The following is a 17519-nucleotide window of genomic DNA, read 5'->3' as shown; positions in this document are numbered from 1 at the left end:
AAGCTCCACAGCAGACTTCTACCCGACAGTCAAAGCGAAAATGTGGACTCGTAAAAGGATCGCAAGGGCTTAATGTTACATTTGGGATAGGGCCTGAATCGCTAAAGACGCAGCAACTCAGTTTGGTTGCTAATATGGCTAAAGCTAGCAGTATTATTAGCAATTAGCAGTATTATGCAAGATCACTGTCTACAGTCAATGAGCAAAGACTTTAAACATATTCCATATGTATATATATTTTTTCTTTCTTAAATTTTAATTATATATATATAGATAGTTAAATACTTTAATTAATTTGCATTCATATGCATTTTCCCAATATATATATATTTTTACAGCCTACTGTTAGTTCTTTTATTCTGTTAGATAGTTAAGTGTGATAGTTGTGAAACATTTTTTTTTTTTTTTTGTAATTAAAACATCAACCGAAAAAAAAGTGAAACTACTACTAAACATAGCCTCAAAAAGGCATGCATTAAATGTAATATTTTGGCCATCAGAAGGGTTCTACTGACAAGGATAATTCGACCAGTTGCACGTGACATCCTTTTATTTACCCAATGCATGAGAGAAAACTTATTCAAATCTCAAGGTGACGCCTTCAATACCCTAGTCCGGAATCAAACTTTATATTTTTAACTTTTTCCCCCAAGCAAGTACACTGCTATTATCAGACAAATGTGGACAGAACAATGCAATCAATCACACGGACACCTGCCGCAACAAGCTTTGGGACAGAGCTCAGGGCTGCAGGCCTATTTTCACAACACAGCCTGTTTGGACGTTATGCTCACAGTCCTCACTACCAAGAAATAGTCAAACACCTCATGAGGCTTTATTCAAACTCTCAAAATGCTCTGAAGTTTTCTTACCTCTCTAATTATCAGCGTTAGCTCATCAAAAAATAAAAAATAATAATAATAATAAATCCCATCATTTACTCACCATCTTGTCGTTCAACTTGATGTTTCCTGAATGCCAATGTTGTATGTTGGCTGTCACCAGTGTCACGAGTAAAATACTGATCAATCCTTGTCTGACTACCAAAGATTGCAGTGTTTACAAACCAAAAACATTTTGCCGCGCATTTCCTCTCAGCTTTTCAGAAACGAACTACAGACGACCAATTCGTCAATAAATTACTCTTTTTGAGCTCTATAATAAAATAATCTGTCAAAGGAAAACGGTTTGAATAGGTTTAGATTCATTATGATTCTGAAAGCTATCACGCACTCAAATCATTTGGAGTTGTAATTTGTGATTTGTAAAGCAAAACGGTCGGAATCGAGATAAATGAGTGATTCGGTTTGGATGATTCGAACAGCTAACTCGTGGACGGAATCGTTTGGAACAACGAGTTACACAAATGAGCGTTGGATGGAAAGTGGAATATATTTATTTTAACAATAAATTCAAAATCAAGCTTGTCTTCGATTAAGAACCTCCATGACATTACAGAAACATGCTTTTCCCCCCAGAGAGTCAAATCCTGTGCCGTTTTCTCTACGCCCTTGCCATTTGATTCATATTTTATATGAAGTGCAATGAATCAGTCAAACCTGCTAGGAGCCTGTCTGAATCACATGGTCTGAATCGTTTTTGTGATTCAGAAATGATTCGGACAACAAAGCACTGAATCATTTGGACCGGACACATCACACATATTGAATCGTTTGGCGCGGTTTCTCCCTCAGTGAAACAGAGATACTTATAGCCTACATTATGATGTAAATGCATCCTGTCGTCGACAAAGAAGGTCGTTACTGCACAACTCTGGTAAAGACATCTTCACAAAACACTTATAGAACATTAAATCTTTTTTCAGTAGCCTACACAATTTTGTTGGCATTTACTATACCATTATTAATCAATCTTTTAACACCATATTTATCTGATTATCTTGGTATCGCTGTCATTTTACCATGGTACTTTTTTTCAGGTAATTTTGTTGAACTTGTGCTGTGTCATGTGAATAACTGTTTTGAAAATTCTCTGTTGTCATATTTTAAATAATGTTAAATAAAGATTGACACTTCTGTGCAGTTTTTGTCAATATATTCCCAGGATGTCATAGTGCCAAATGGTGCAGCATGTGTTTGGATTAAAATGAGGGTGAGTATAAGATGATGGAATTTTTGGGTGAAATCTTTAAACTCTTTTTTTTTTTTTTTTTTTAATGCTGCATTTTGCTAAATGGGTCTGTAAAATCAACTGAACAGTGACGGTTTTGGGGTGGGAGAAACAAAGTATTAAAATATATACTGCACACATTCTAATTTTACATCAGTCTTATTTATAGCATGATACAGTGCAAGATCCGGCCACTCAGGGCCGGTATAAACATGTTGATTTGTGTGTTCCTATCTGTTCATGTCCACGGCCCACATTGATTTCATATGAACTTCACCTTTAAGGGCTACCATTTTGTGACAAGGTCCATTTTCTCTTTTACCATTTACTGGATGATGGTTTCACATGTAGAAAATATATTGAGCTTCTTTTTATTGATATTGAGCGGATGCACCGTGCAAAGTGACCTTCCTGTGAAATGGCTTGAAAAGGGATGATCTTGAGATGGGCCATGACAGTACAATTTAAATCACTGTATTTATTTATTTATTTATTAATTTTAATAAAGGTGATACATAAAGGATATAATACATGCTGTGATATAGTCCTTTAGCTAAATAATATAAGATTTCACAGCCTTGTAAACTACAATTGAGCCGAATGAAGTGCTGTAAAAAAAGAAGCATGTGGCGCTATGTTTAGAATGGAATACTACCATGAATACCGTACTACTATATATATATATATATATATACAGTATATATATATATATATATATATATATATACAGTATATATATATATATACAGTATATATATATATATATATATATATATGTGTGTGTGTGTATATATATATATATATATATATATATATATATATATATATATATATATATATATATATGTGTGTGTGTGTGTGTGGTGTCAAGTTTTATGGTTATTTAAATCAAATTTTGGGAAACAAAATGTCCTAAAATTTGAGCAAAATCAATTCAAGCACATTGCATTTAGATAAACAACATTCCATGCAGTGTGTTCTGTTATATACCTTACTTTTTACCAAATGTGCATACTCTGCACAGTATACATATTATACTGCAGAAAGAGTAAGAGTAGTATGCATTTCCAAACAGCAATGGAAATCAAATGTGTGTGTGTTTGTGAGAGAAAAGCAATCAGGGTGTGAAGATTCAAATAGATGGATCCCATAAAATTCCCCATTCACCACATCCTCCCTGTTCTCTGTTGATTCCGTTGATACCCTGGATTTTTTTTTTTTTTTTACAGTGCTGCAGCATTTGCTGATTGATGAGGGGGAGCAATTGGACTCATCCATCATGGCTTGGCCAGGTTAGGTATCTTTCTCTCACTCACCCTCTTTCATTCTCTCTCCTGCTTACAGCCACACGTCTTGATTGAAACTCGGAAGAGGCGGATGTCAAACTTTTTGCCTCTTGTCTGCTCGCCTGCTACATCTCGGCATCTTTCGCTAGACCTGATGAAATCTTTGAACCTAGAGCTAGGCACCGTCCTTTCTTTCATCATCTTTTCAATCTTGCACTCTGAAAAGAATTAGTATACCCTGTTATCAGATTCTGTAATCTGTAATCAAAAATTTGTTCTGCTTGTGGAAGTAATGCAGCAACTCATTGGACCTCATTAATAAAACACAAGCAGAACAAATGTATCCATATATCCTCTGTAAAACCATTCACACATAAATCAGTGCATTACGTAATAATGAATTTTACGAATTATTCACGCAGAAATTCTTTCTGCTCGTGTTTCATGAATGAGGTGTAATGCGAGATATGAAAGTTGCGGCCTTGTTCTGCCTTGACTTATTAATGTGACTTAATAGTACACATTATTCAAAGATACAGCAGAAGTTTAGATGTGCATTTAGATAAAATACTACATAACAATGTACTATTTTTAAATTCTGTAATGTATAGAAAGTTTTTTATTCCTGGAAAAACATTTATTCTGGATGTTTCATTAGTGCATGTTCTAAAGATTGTTTGTCTTCATAATTGTTCGTCTTCATAATTGTTCATCAAACTTCAATAACTTCCATTTCAGCTCATATAACCAATCCAGCACAAGCTAATTATCTAATTTCCAATTGTATATAAAATATCATATTGTTTTAGGCTACAGTTAAATCTTATAAATTGTTAATGCAGTCATTTTAATGGTGGTTAAAACTGGTTTGGTTTGAAAATGCCAAAATCAAATAAGATTTGAAATTGATTTTCTAAATGCATGTCACTGATAGAGTATGTTACTGATCGTTTTGACCTGATACTTTTTTTTTTTTTTTTTTTTAATCAAAATTTCAACTCTTCCAATGAAACGACTGGAAGTCTCTGGACCTCTCCAATAATTTTGTCCTCAAACCTTGTTACTTTCATACAGTGGATTGCAAGCTCGCATTCATATCAACTCTCAACTCTCAGATCAAGCTCTTCCATCCAATCAACAACTGATAGATGGAACCAAATCCTACATTTCAACAATAATCTGTTTCACTCGTATTTGTGTCACGACATGGAAGAAATTATCTTTCTATACATAGTGACTTTAAATTCTGATTTGTTCCTCAAACAAAGCCATTGTATTGTATGTCTTCTGAAGACTTGGAAGATTATGAGTATGGATCATTTCTTGATACCTTTATGGTGTTTTTTGGACCCTCTCAAATGAAGGTGAGTAAATGACAATCTTCCTTTTTTAGTGAACTGTTCCTTTAATCCAAATAGAATTTATTTCCCATTTGGCAGTAATAGAAGACTGGCAACAGTCAATCCCAGTGTGCAGTACCTGTCAAACGTGTAAACATTATTTAAAAGCTTGGCAGTATGATATATCATTCTTTTCCTGTGTTAAACAGATACTGTCCATCAAACCATGGTCCATGTGGTAACCACAAGACCCTTTACATCAACCTAAAGCAGCAGAAAGACAAGGGCGTGATATATACGAGAGGTCGAGATGGAGAACACCGCAATAATAAAGACGTTCCAAAACAGGATACAGGAACACTCCGAGATAAAGATGACCCAACTCTCCCCTGCACGGCTGATGTTAACAAAGCCAACAGCATTATGGGATATGTGGGCCAGACAACGTAAAAAAGCTCAGCCTGTTTTTTTCTTTCCCATCACCTGCTGCTGTCTCAGGGGGAAAGAGGTGCTGGTTTTTACCCCTACGTGATGAATGACCATCGCTCTCAATTTCTGCCCGCGCATCACCTCTTAGTCACTTGGCGTCAGACCATCACGCGGCTGGCAACAACGACACCTGGGGCGACGATAGACGGAGAGGTGTGAGCCGAGAGGAGGATGCCTGGTCAATAAATTAATCTGTCACTTTATTCTTCTCATTTCTCTTTTTCATTTTTACGCCTTCAGGACAGGCAAAATGAATACATAAGGGCAAAAAGGGCAGCCGGTACGATCAGAGATTGACAGCACAGAGGAGACCACTGATGCCCCAGAGATCCCCCACAGATGACACTTGTCCATTCCAGATTTTAAGGTAAAAAACAAGCGGGACCCTGTAGATTTGCATATACTCACATCACAGTGCTAATCCTTAAGCTAGCATTGACCTGTGAGGGTGTGCTTAATGTGATTTCCACAACATGTTCTACATCCTTGTTGGTGCTGAAATTACATTGGGTTGAGTTCAGGGGCCTAAACTAATTTTATCACCCTCTGCTTGCTAAGATAAATAGTACTTTTACTATTGCTCAGTTAAGGTTACAGGTTTTTGAAAACTGCTAACCTGACATATCAACTTTGGTGCATAAGACCAGAAAAAAACTCTATAAAAATACGCTTTAATCGATTCAGGTTCAATTGTACATTATGGAATTCCAAAATCGAGTGCAATTCGCTATGCTTTGCAAGTTACGGCAAATGTGGACATGGGTGTAAACAGATTTCTTGTCTGGTCAGTTTGTTCTTCTAGGAAACTACTGTTGGCAGGGCAATAGTTTTAAGAGAATCTTGCTGAGCTAGTTATGTGTAAATAAGTATAGCTACTTGAATACCAGTACCTGGTTTAATGGCAACAGATATTTAAAGGTAACTAGAGTACTGAACAGAAATAGACCAAAACATCGCTTTAACAAATATTTTTGTCAGTATATGCATAGAGTATCTTTCTGATCTAATTTGCTCCATAGCATTTTAACTACAGGAATGAATGACAAATTGTGAGGATACATGCTTTTACTTTTTTATGTGACCTAGAAAGGCCAAAAAAACTTCATTGACTTGCATTGAAAGAGGGACCCGACCCATATCTAGGGGCGAGTATATCATAGATTTGGCTCTTTGTGGGTTCTTTTGACTCAAGCCAGCAAGTAACCACCTAACAACCACCCTGAACATCCTAGCGACCAAAAAGCAACACCCTGACTGCCAGTCTTAGCATTTTGATGGTGGGTTTTGCATTTGCAAGAACTTGTTCTTCAGAAAATGTCCAAATGTTCCTATTAACCTAACATCTCTCTGTACTCTGTAATTTTAACTATGGTTTTCTGACTCTTTTTTTAGGATCACTTGGGGAATAAATAAGTATTTCTGTGCAATTAGCCGAAAGATGACGAATTGGATGGTTCTAGCATGGCGTCACCGTTGAAGAATTCTGGCTGACTGCGGGTCTGGACCAATGACCTCTTCAATTTTCCCTTGGTCTTTAGTATGATGGAGAGCAGCTTATGGTTTCACACAAACACACTCACACATTTCGACATCTCACCCACTCTATCTCTCTTTCACACTCTCTCTCCCCATGTCTCCCTAGAGTTTACTCTGTCCTTGCCTGGAGCTTTCTTGCGAGCGTCTCACGCTGTAAGTGATGACCTGAGAAATTAATCCTGCCAGTGGCTCATAGACACCCAGCTTTTTCAGAGCTGCTGAAATCACGGCTGGGGCATCGTTAGATACGGATGTTTTAGACAGATGAAGATGGAGAAGGAAGTTTGTGTAAACATACAGCGCACAACTTAATTTGTAGAATGATACAGAATTGGTGCGCCGTTGCAATAGTTTCGACAAAAACTGTCAGCGCCAATACCAATAATTTGGTGGTTCTGCTTTTTCTCGAGCTTCAAAAGAAATTTAAATAATTTTATTCTCTATAACATTTTCTAGTTACCAGTTCAACTACCATTTGAGATGAATGGGAATGCTAACGAATAGTTTTTTCCATGTGGTGGTTAAAAAATAATAGAAAAAAGAGATCATGTAGCAGGACATTTTGATGAAAGATTGCAACAACTACCATTATTTTACTTTTGAATAATGTTCAACTGAACAACAAAAAAATAGTAAATAGAATCAATTTTGATTTCATGTTGACATAAACGAGTAAGCTACAATTTACAGCCACTTGCGCAACGGAAATTGCAACTTAAACCTTATATAAAGCACCACAGCTTTCAGATTTGCTACATTACGGCTGTCATATATTTAATGTTCCTTGCCCTGATGAAATGAACCTTGTTTGGAAACCATTATAGCACAGGGAACATCAGCTCCCCGGGGGCGCAGGCATCTCGAAAAACAGACGGCAGTGATCATAGCGTTCCAATAACACAATATCAGTCTCACCGTTTAAAACTAATCAATTCTTCATCAGCTCCCTCATTTTACCATTTCATCCCTATTGAACACGACGGTCTGAGAACTTCTTACAAGACATTCAAATCAATGGCTAGTCATGTTGATTGTGTAATTTTGCAAGATGTAACCATGCATGCAGCAGGTGGTAAGAATCCAGGGTTGGTAAGTCATCAATGTTCATTTGCTGAACAAGGGTGCACCTTTACCCACAATGCATTGCTGTGAATACATAGCCTTGTTATGTTCGTCCCATTATCATGCATTATTTTTATGTTTCAATGCAATATAAACGTCTCCTTGGACAGGCTGCCACAGAGAACCACAACATTATTAATGTGTTGTCATGCATTTTGTGCATTTCCATTTGTTTTATCTTTATGTGGCAGTGAAGCAACCTTTCAGCTATAGTCTCCATAATTAGTGGAGATATTGTCTCCAGCAAAACAACTCTGTGAAAAACAAGGCCTTCGGTTTAACTGAAGCTGACATTGCTTGTGTCTCGAAAGCTTAATGATGCTATAATGTGCATATAAGTCTCCACTGCGGCAGAAAGATTGTGAAAGGTTAGTATCTGAGTATCATAATTGAGTGTATCATCAGTCGACTGTCATTTTAAAACTTAATGTGAAGAAGGTGGTTCATAAACCTTGTAGAGGCCTTATCACCAGGAACAAGGAATGTAAGAATTTCTTCCAAATTACTGCTGAAATCAATATGTTGGGTCATTTGTTTATGAAACGGGTATCTTTTTCTGTGTGATTTTTAATCAGACAAAATATGTGCACTGCAAAATGGCTTACTAATGAGTTTTACTTGTTTTTCAGTAAAACATATTTTTAAAAAAAAGTATATATACGTATAGATTGTTATCAATTGTATTTCATATTACTTTTTATTATTGTTAAAAAATAATTACTTATATTATTAAAAAATCTGCCATGCAGAAAGGCAAAATACACTTACTGTATTTTAAAGATACATTGTGAATGTTACAAAACAAGTCATCATAACTTATGCATTGTGGCTTCTCAAATGATCGTGTTTTAAGTATATTTAGATATTATATCTGGATTTATAAATTAGACAAAATGCTCAATAGACAATGTAATAGAAATGAATAAACGTTTCCTTGAAAAAGTAATTATTGCAATGTTTTGAAACATATACTGTATATTTATAAGAAATATAATTGTCTTGGATTGGAAGATACTTTGCATGTAACTGCTGCAATTTGGGTATTGTTATGACTTCAATTTTTTAACCTTTAGCATCTTCACAGCTCCTGATCACCATCTGCTTTTCTCATATAGAAAAGAGGAGTGTGAACATTTTGTTAAATGTTTCCTTTTACTTTCCACAGAAGACCAAAAACATTAGACAATATGAGGGTGAGTTAATGACAGATTTCCAGGTTTTCCCTTCAAAGAATATTCCTCCTTTTTTTAACTGGATTTTCGTTAGCTTATAATATATTGATTTCAATTTGATCACTTTAATGATAAACCCCCTGGCGGCTTTCTGACCTTCAAAGGGTATTAAGAAGTTCTATCAAAGTATAATCTGGTATTGCCAGTGCAGGTCCACACTTTCATTAAAATCAATGACTTTCATTCACTTAAGAGGTGTTGCTTTGTCCCAGAGATATCCTGTAAATGAATTCAACTCTGCCAAATGCATTAAAAAAACATCTCAGGAGATCCACAGCACGTCTAAATGTGTAGCCTACGTGTGTGACCACATGCATGCGACATTTATATTGATGGGTCACAGAACCCGGAACAACATTCCCATTTGTCCTTCCCTCTGACGACAACCCTGGTCAACCATTTCCCACAGCTACGAATCGCTTTAGTGCCAAGCATTTATTTCTTGTGTTCTTCACTGACAAAAAAGCCAAACCCATCTTCACGCATCATTAAATTTCATTACCATTTTCGAATTGCCTCCCGACTGCATGTACCTCTGTCTCGCTTTAATCGCAGAAACGCGCAATCAATCCCTGCCTGTCCTGTTCAACTGTTTATCTTGTCATTCGCTGCCCGTGATAGAGGAGGTTCCCGGGGGACCGCTGAATAGCGCTGATAACACAAATGGCAATATTTAGATGCCTCAAACAGGTAGAGTCGAAATGTGTAAGTAAGTGTGCATCTTCAAACATTTTTCATCATGTTTAAGAATCTCTCGCCCAGACAAGGATCTGAAGGTTACCAAGTACTGAGGCCTATTTGTTTCGAGTAGTTTGATATCATTAATAACATCGAGACATTGCACCATGTTCTCATAAATATACAGGGGTGGGGGAAAAAAACAATAAAAAAGTATCCTGTAGGGGTTCCTCATACAGTATCTGGTCCTAAAGGGCCACTGCTCATCAGAGTTTAGTTCCAACCCTAATCAAACACACCTGAACAAGCTAACAAGGTCAAGAGTCAGTAAATTGCAGATAGCTGAGTTTGAACAGGGTCTGAGCTAAACTTTGCAGGACAGTGGCCCGCTAGGGCTGGATTTGGGGGACCCTAGAGTTGAAAGACACAAAGAAAATGGAAGAGGGATTATGTTACACCCCAGATTTTATATAGACTACACACACACACACACTTTATCAGTAAAATAAAGCTGACTGAATTTAGGACCTTAAGGACAAAAATGTCCTTATTGAAACCATTAAAAATGAAATTTTTAAACCCAGGGACATTTAATATAAAATGATGCAGTCTTTGTTAAAAGGAATTCAGTCTGTTGGCAAGGCTTCAAAATTAACATTTGTAAAAAAAATAAAAAACAACAACAAAAAAATCTTTCTGAAAGCTCTCTCTTTTTTTTTAAGATAATCTCAAATTGAGTTCAACATGTATTACAAAATCTATATTTGATAGAAAATAAGGTTTATAAAAAAAATTCTTAAACTTTTCTTTGAAAAGAGTTTCTCTTTTTTTAAATGAGACCGAACTTAAGTCTGTGCTCCAAAGCTTCACATTTGAATGACAGTTTTTAAACACAGATATTTTTCTATATAAAAACATTATATTGTGCTCAAAGACACACACAGACAAGTGTTATTGTACTATCGGATGTTTACCATCGTAATACCATGGTATTCTTGGAAGTACCTTGTAGAATCATGTCATAGTATATTGATATCAATAACATGGTAGTACAAAATACCTTGGTTTTACCATCTGATACTATATCTATACCATGCTACTTGCACAGTACTTTTTAAGAGGGCAGTATAAAAAAATACATAATGGTACTCATAGTTTTTGATTAGTATGTCAATACTGTATCACCACTGATAATTGATATAAAAGTGTGAAATTAGGCACCAAAAATACACCTAAATAGTATGTTTTACCATGGTTGGCTTTAATGTAAATACACATTAGCAGGACTTTTATGTCCATGCTACAGTTTGACTGATTTCAATTTTAAATCAGATCCAACTTGATTGGCTCAGTACGTGCTGTTCCCAAATGAATGATGGTCCTGTTACAGTGCAGATAATGATAGACCTGTCCTTGATTCTCTCACACACACATACACACACACACACACAAATTTGACTCCCCATAGCTTCAGTTTCCCACATCAGCTTGGCAAAATTGTGGAATATGAAACCATCTTTTTTCATTTCACAGATCATCTTGCAGTTTGTCCTAAAAATGTATGTGTAGCTACTGAGAAAAGAGAGAGCAAGCCCAAGTGAGAATCTGTGACTGTGTGTGAGCACGATCGGTGGCGAACTCGGGATGTACGTGAGATGCTGACAGAAATGGTGTGTTCCTAGAGAGAGAGACAGAGCAATGAGCTGGCTAGAATCTATCAGATGCTGCTGGGTGCGAGACATCTGGAGCGGCCAGATGCCCGTCCGGTCACTAATCACACCAACATCTCATTATGACCATTGATCAATCAATCTGTCTCGCCAGGCCGGCAGACCGCATGTTTATGACTATAAAGAAAAATATCCTTTCTTCCCAACAAGGGTGAAACGTCGCCTAAAGATTAAGTATTTATAATGGCATGCTGGGAGTATTGTTTTTCATGGCTTTTAAAAAGACATTAAAGCTTTTAGTATTGGGAAATAGTTCTCAGGGGACCATCTAAACCCAGAGGAACATTTTATTGCTCTTTCATGGCTCTTAATGGAGCCTTAATCAATTATTTTTCATTTATAAAACTTTGTCTCAGTTGTTTCTACTTAAGTTCTTAAGGGGGAATAAAGTAGATGCAAATAAGACATACAGTTATAGCAGTAAATCAAATGGACTATTTTATGATTTTTTTTTTTTTCCTTTAGGATCTTCACAGCTACTGGTCATCGTCTACTGTTGCTGTGTGGGAAAAATGCCTTAATGTTTTGCTGAACAACTTCTTTTTGGTTCCACCGAAGAGTGAAATATTGTCGATAGTAAAAGTTTAGCTCAGATCAGTTTGTCCTTTTTATCAAACCTTGACTGATTTCTTAGGACAATCTTGGCTGACATTAAGGACTTTTAAACACAATTTGAGATGAGATCTCTTCCGAAAATGTGTGAGTATACTACCTAGTGGGCACAAAAGAACATTCCAGTTACGTTTCGGTTACTAACGTAACTTCAGTTCCCTGAGATAACGAAGTGAACCAGATGCAGATGCAGATACACAAACTGTAAACAAAGCAGTGCGTGCTTATCGTTTTGAATATCAATCCTGCTAAACACTTTCTTTATTCCACTCCGCTCATGTTAATATTGAAATATTTGTAACATTAGAACAGCCTTCTATCTGGAGCGTTTTGACTTCTTTGCTCGCTGACTGTTTTGCTATTTTTCTCATGCACTGACTCGTTCACTAAGCTGAACAGCCAATCAGAGTTCCCTCTTTCACTGATGGCCCGACGCCGATTCAACATGACCCGACGGCGTCCAACTAGAGCCAACAGGCTTTAGGGTACGTTTACACGACAATATGATTAAAACAGAGAAGTTTTTCTGCATACAGACGACACAATTGTCAAAACGATCCCCATTTACACAGATCCGCGAAAACGACTAAATACGCTGTATTCTGCTGCCAGGCCATTAGATGGCGATGAAACACTATAGATTGAACGCGCAATATGCATGTGCATGACATCATCGTCTTTGTTGTTGACCGTTTTCAAAAACGTATACTTTGAAACCCGTTTTCAAAATTTTGCGTTTTCAGGCACCCAAAACAGCGTTGTCGTGTAAACGAACGGCCAAAACGCATAAAAAGTTTTACGTTTTTAGTTCAAAACGGTGTCGTGTAAACAGCCCCTGAGACTTACCCTCACGTACAACTCTAGTGGAGCGATATGTGAAATTACTTCCTCGAAATTTTGGCTGCAGTCGCTTTAAAAAAAAAAAAATCTAGAAACGATAGCGAAAATAAATGCAACCAAATTACATCATGCAGTTTACGTTTTCGCATTAACAAAAATGATTATTACTTAACTGCAAATTTGATGTAAGTTTGATGCAAATTTGATGCAAATTTGAAAAAAAAACATTTTTTATACAAATGTTTGAAAAATTGTATAAAAAAAAAAAAGAGGCTTTGGAAATTTAAGCTTTAATATTACGTTTACTGTGTAGCCAAAACTTGACCAAACTGCTTGCTTCCATCATGCCATTAACATTAGCCACTAGCCACAGTAGCTAGCTGTCAACTGGTAACTATTGTAGCTAATCAACGATAATGTTAGCTAACATTAATGTTACTGCTATCTGTCAGAGAAAGGTTTCAAACATTAGTGATTATTATTGGTGTAAATGAACTGTGTTGGACAAAGGTAAGCATAATAAAAATATAGAAAATGATGGGGAAAATATGCCATCTTTTACTTGCTTCATGTAGTTCATAACTGAATGTGAGAAGACAAGGAATGTTTTGCATTTTCTACATAATATATTAATAAAATATTATTTGCAGATAGTTTGCATTACTTTACAACTACAATTAGACCTAAAACTTCTTTTAACAATCGTATTTCTTTTTTCCCTCCCTTTTAATCCTTTATTATTTTATTATTTAAATAAAAAATATAAATGATTAAAGATATATAATCTGCAATTTTCTGTCCTATAGAATATGTAGTTGGACTACAGTAGAAATCTTTTATTAAAGACTACTTCAGGTCACTGTTTCAATCTTGGAAAAGAAATCAGACCAGGGATTTGTGGGAAAGTCACCTCGCATCAAACCCGAATTCATGAACAGGGGCTGAATGAAGAATGCTTGATCTAATGCCTCACCTGCCAGCAGCAGTTAAAGAGCACAGAACAAGGATTGGACATTTGCTTCATGTTCCCAGGCTTGATCTGTTGGGCACTGTAAATACAAACTGCAATTTCAAGAGAGACGCTCACAGCTTAGCCTGCGGCAGGGCCAGTGTTTTCACTCGTGTGTAGAGGACATAGCCGCCCACAGCAGGATATAAACTCCCCTGAGATCCGGCTTTCATTTAAAAAAAAAAGAAAATTCTGCCAGAGAGCCTGTTATTAGAGACCAGGTTGATACGGTGGGTAATTTCCACAGGTATTCATCTCTTGTGGGTGAATAGAAAACAAGTGATAGTGAGTTTTTAGTCGTAGCTTTATTGAAACGGTCATTATGCAGAAACATTGTTTACAGAAAATTCACAGCAGTTCAGTGGAGAGAATACAAATACTACCACTCGAGATCTCCAAAACACATTGTTAAAGAGTTAGTTAGCCCTAAAATGAAAATGCTGTCATCGTTTACTCACCCTCATGTTGTTCCAAACCATATGACTTGCTTTTATTCAGTGGAACACAAAAGGAGATGTTTTGCAGAAAGTTCAAGCTGCTCTTTTCCATACAACAAAACCATATAGGGCTTAATAAATGTTTTGATAACATTTTATTCGATGGTCCACTTTAGACATTCTACTAACTATAAGTAACTTTGCAACTACATGCCAACTAAATCTACTAACCCGAACCCTAAACCTAACAGTCTACCAATACTCTAATGAGAGTCAGTTGACATGTAGTGCAAAGTTACTTATAGTTAGAAGAATGTCTAAAGTGGACTATCAGAATAAAGTGTAACACATGGTTTTGTTTAATTGGGGGGAAAAGCTAAAACGGCTATATTCCACATTTCTAAATTCATGCAAAAGCTTTATGTGAGGATGAGAATGAAAAAAAGCTATCTCTTTTAAGTTTGAAGCTTTTGAATACCTTTTGCACTTAGATATTGATGTAAATGATGACAATTTTCAAACATGGCTGAACAATTCATTTGCAAACAACAAGTTTGCAGTAATAAAAAAGCCTTTTGTCAAAGTTGTAATTACTAGTTGGAAACTGAATTTTATGGAAGTTTCCAACCAGCAATAAATAGAACCCAAACCGCAGGGGTTCCAGTAGTTAACTGTACCCCCAGGGATCTATCTTTACATATATTAGCATTTTATGTGTCATTTTATTATAGCTGATGTTACCTGGTGGGCCCTCAATATTTTGCGAGAGAATACAGCGCCTGATTAATGTAGTAATTAAGTAGTTTCCTTTGAGCATTGCCATAGAAACGAATAATTTAGTCTAAAGATGTGAACTGTGTAGGATCTCCAAGTTATCTCGCAATTACGGTAATTCCAACGGGACATGAACGTGGTTAGCCATTTGCACAGAGAAGCTATTTTTAGGTGATTTTACATCCTTATTTTTATATATTTTTTTTATGTTTCTTAGAATTTGCATATTAGTAGCTCTCCCACAAAACTTATTTGGTATCTTACTGTGTCAGTTGCCATTTATATAAAAACCATGATATTGTTTGATTACAAAACTTTATACAAAAAGTATTTCTAGGGAGGCTAATATACTAATTCTAATAAACATGCTAATGTAATTTGACCAAAAAGTACTATTAATAAAAAAGCTGTTTAGTACCACATTGTATATCAAAATGCCACTGTAGTACTGCAGCAGGATAAAGAAAAGTTAGAAAGAAATAATCTTTTGTTTCAGAAACTAGCTGGCAAACCCATTTTCCGACTTCCTCATCTGGTGCGGATGAAATTCTGCAGTGGTGTGTCTGGTCAGTGTGTGCGAGTCATTGGTCACTCATGATGAATGGTTTCACAGTAGACAAAACACCACCTGTTCGTTCCTGCCACACTCCTGTGTGGAAACACCTCAGAAAACCGCTAATAGCCAGTGTTTCACTTAGATTGTTGTAAATGTTGGTTGTAATTTATAATCTTAGATGTGTTTTTTGTGATGTTCGGCCACCAAATAATTTTTTAGCACTTTCCGTATAGCGCTAATAGTACTGAGTTTTGTTAGCGCACAGCTAATTGCCTCATGCTAATAGCACTCAGTTTTGTGAATAAAGTGTATAATAAGTTTAATTTACATACTGTAGGGTCTTTTTATTGAAATACCACATGTAAATGTGTTTTATCTGTTTAATGAATTCAGCCCCAGCTTAAATTCAAAGACTTAGTAATTTCTTCACAAATAAACATGTATAATGCAAAGTTATACTGTCAGCTTGAATGAAGAATTCTCTGTCATTACATTTCATTCTGGGAGCCACTCCAAACTCTGATATCCTCAACTGTTTCATCTTGATGCGCCTGCCAAAGAACTTGAACTACTTTGCGCACAGTGAACTGCATTGCTGATTAAACGTTGCATTAAGTTCTGCTTATAATGCTGTTTAATTATGAGAATAGGAATGTAGGACTCTTTCAGGACTTCGGTTGATAAATGACTTGTAAAATTAACTCAATATGAACGAAGGAGGAGTTGATGTGTGGGCTCTGATTGGAAATGCATTAGCCAGGTGCAGTGGTATATATTAAATCACGTTTGGATTAAAGTGGATGTTTGTTTATTCATCATTTTAAGTGTATTGGTGCAGTAGATTTAATTTTTTGCATTCGCCAAGAAACTTTGAATCCACTTGTAAAACATTTATGATGAAAATAATCAGCCTGATCTCATGGAATGCGTCTCCATTGCAGGCATTTGTATTTATCGTGCAATTTATACGCGAAAATTAGTTTTACGTGCGCATGGTGTATTACGCACGTACCCCACACCACTAATCCTACCCAAGCATATAATTTGCACGTACCCCACATCACTAATCCTACCTAATGTTTGTGTATAAATTGCACGATAAATACAATGTGTGCTATAGAGACGCATTTCATTAAATCGGGTTGAAATAATATGAGGTGGGAGAAAAAACAAAGCTTGTGTGAGCGATTGAAACATTTCTCAAGGGAATGCAAAAGTTTTGAGTAAACACAAAATTATTGAAATATAATTGAATAGAAATATAATTTATCGTCCCATCTAATTTTTTTAATCACTTCCCTTGGGGATTCAGTATTGCAGAAAAGCTTGGCAATGTATATATATTTTGCGACGGAACTTACTGAACATCCAAAACTGTGTGCTGGGCTAAATGTGCTCATTGTATGTGCGTACGTATGATGGCATTTTGACCAGCTGAGAATTCGTGAAACATTTATAAAATGTCTAAAGAAATCAAAACAGCGGCAGGAATTCCTCTGTTGTACACAAACGAAGATCTGGTCTATAACGAGAAAAAACAGGTATGCTTCAGTGTTCTGTCCTTTTTAGAGTCGCATCTTGTGACATTATCTTTTTTATTTATCTTTGGCCTGCGTTGCATTCATATTTTAGTCAAACCGCACCAGAATTCACATTTTTCTTAGTCTTGATTTCTCACAACTTGTGTGCTTTTTCTGGGTAAGTCTAATAGAATCTCACAAAACGTGTACAGAAGACCAATGGCCAAT

This window comes from Abramis brama (genome assembly GCF_963993115.1).
Source record: "Abramis brama genome assembly, chromosome: 6".
Classification (NCBI taxonomy): Eukaryota; Metazoa; Chordata; class Actinopteri; order Cypriniformes; family Leuciscidae; genus Abramis; species Abramis brama.
The sequence above is the reverse complement of the archived record's forward strand: the minus strand, read 5'-3'. Positions refer to the sequence as shown.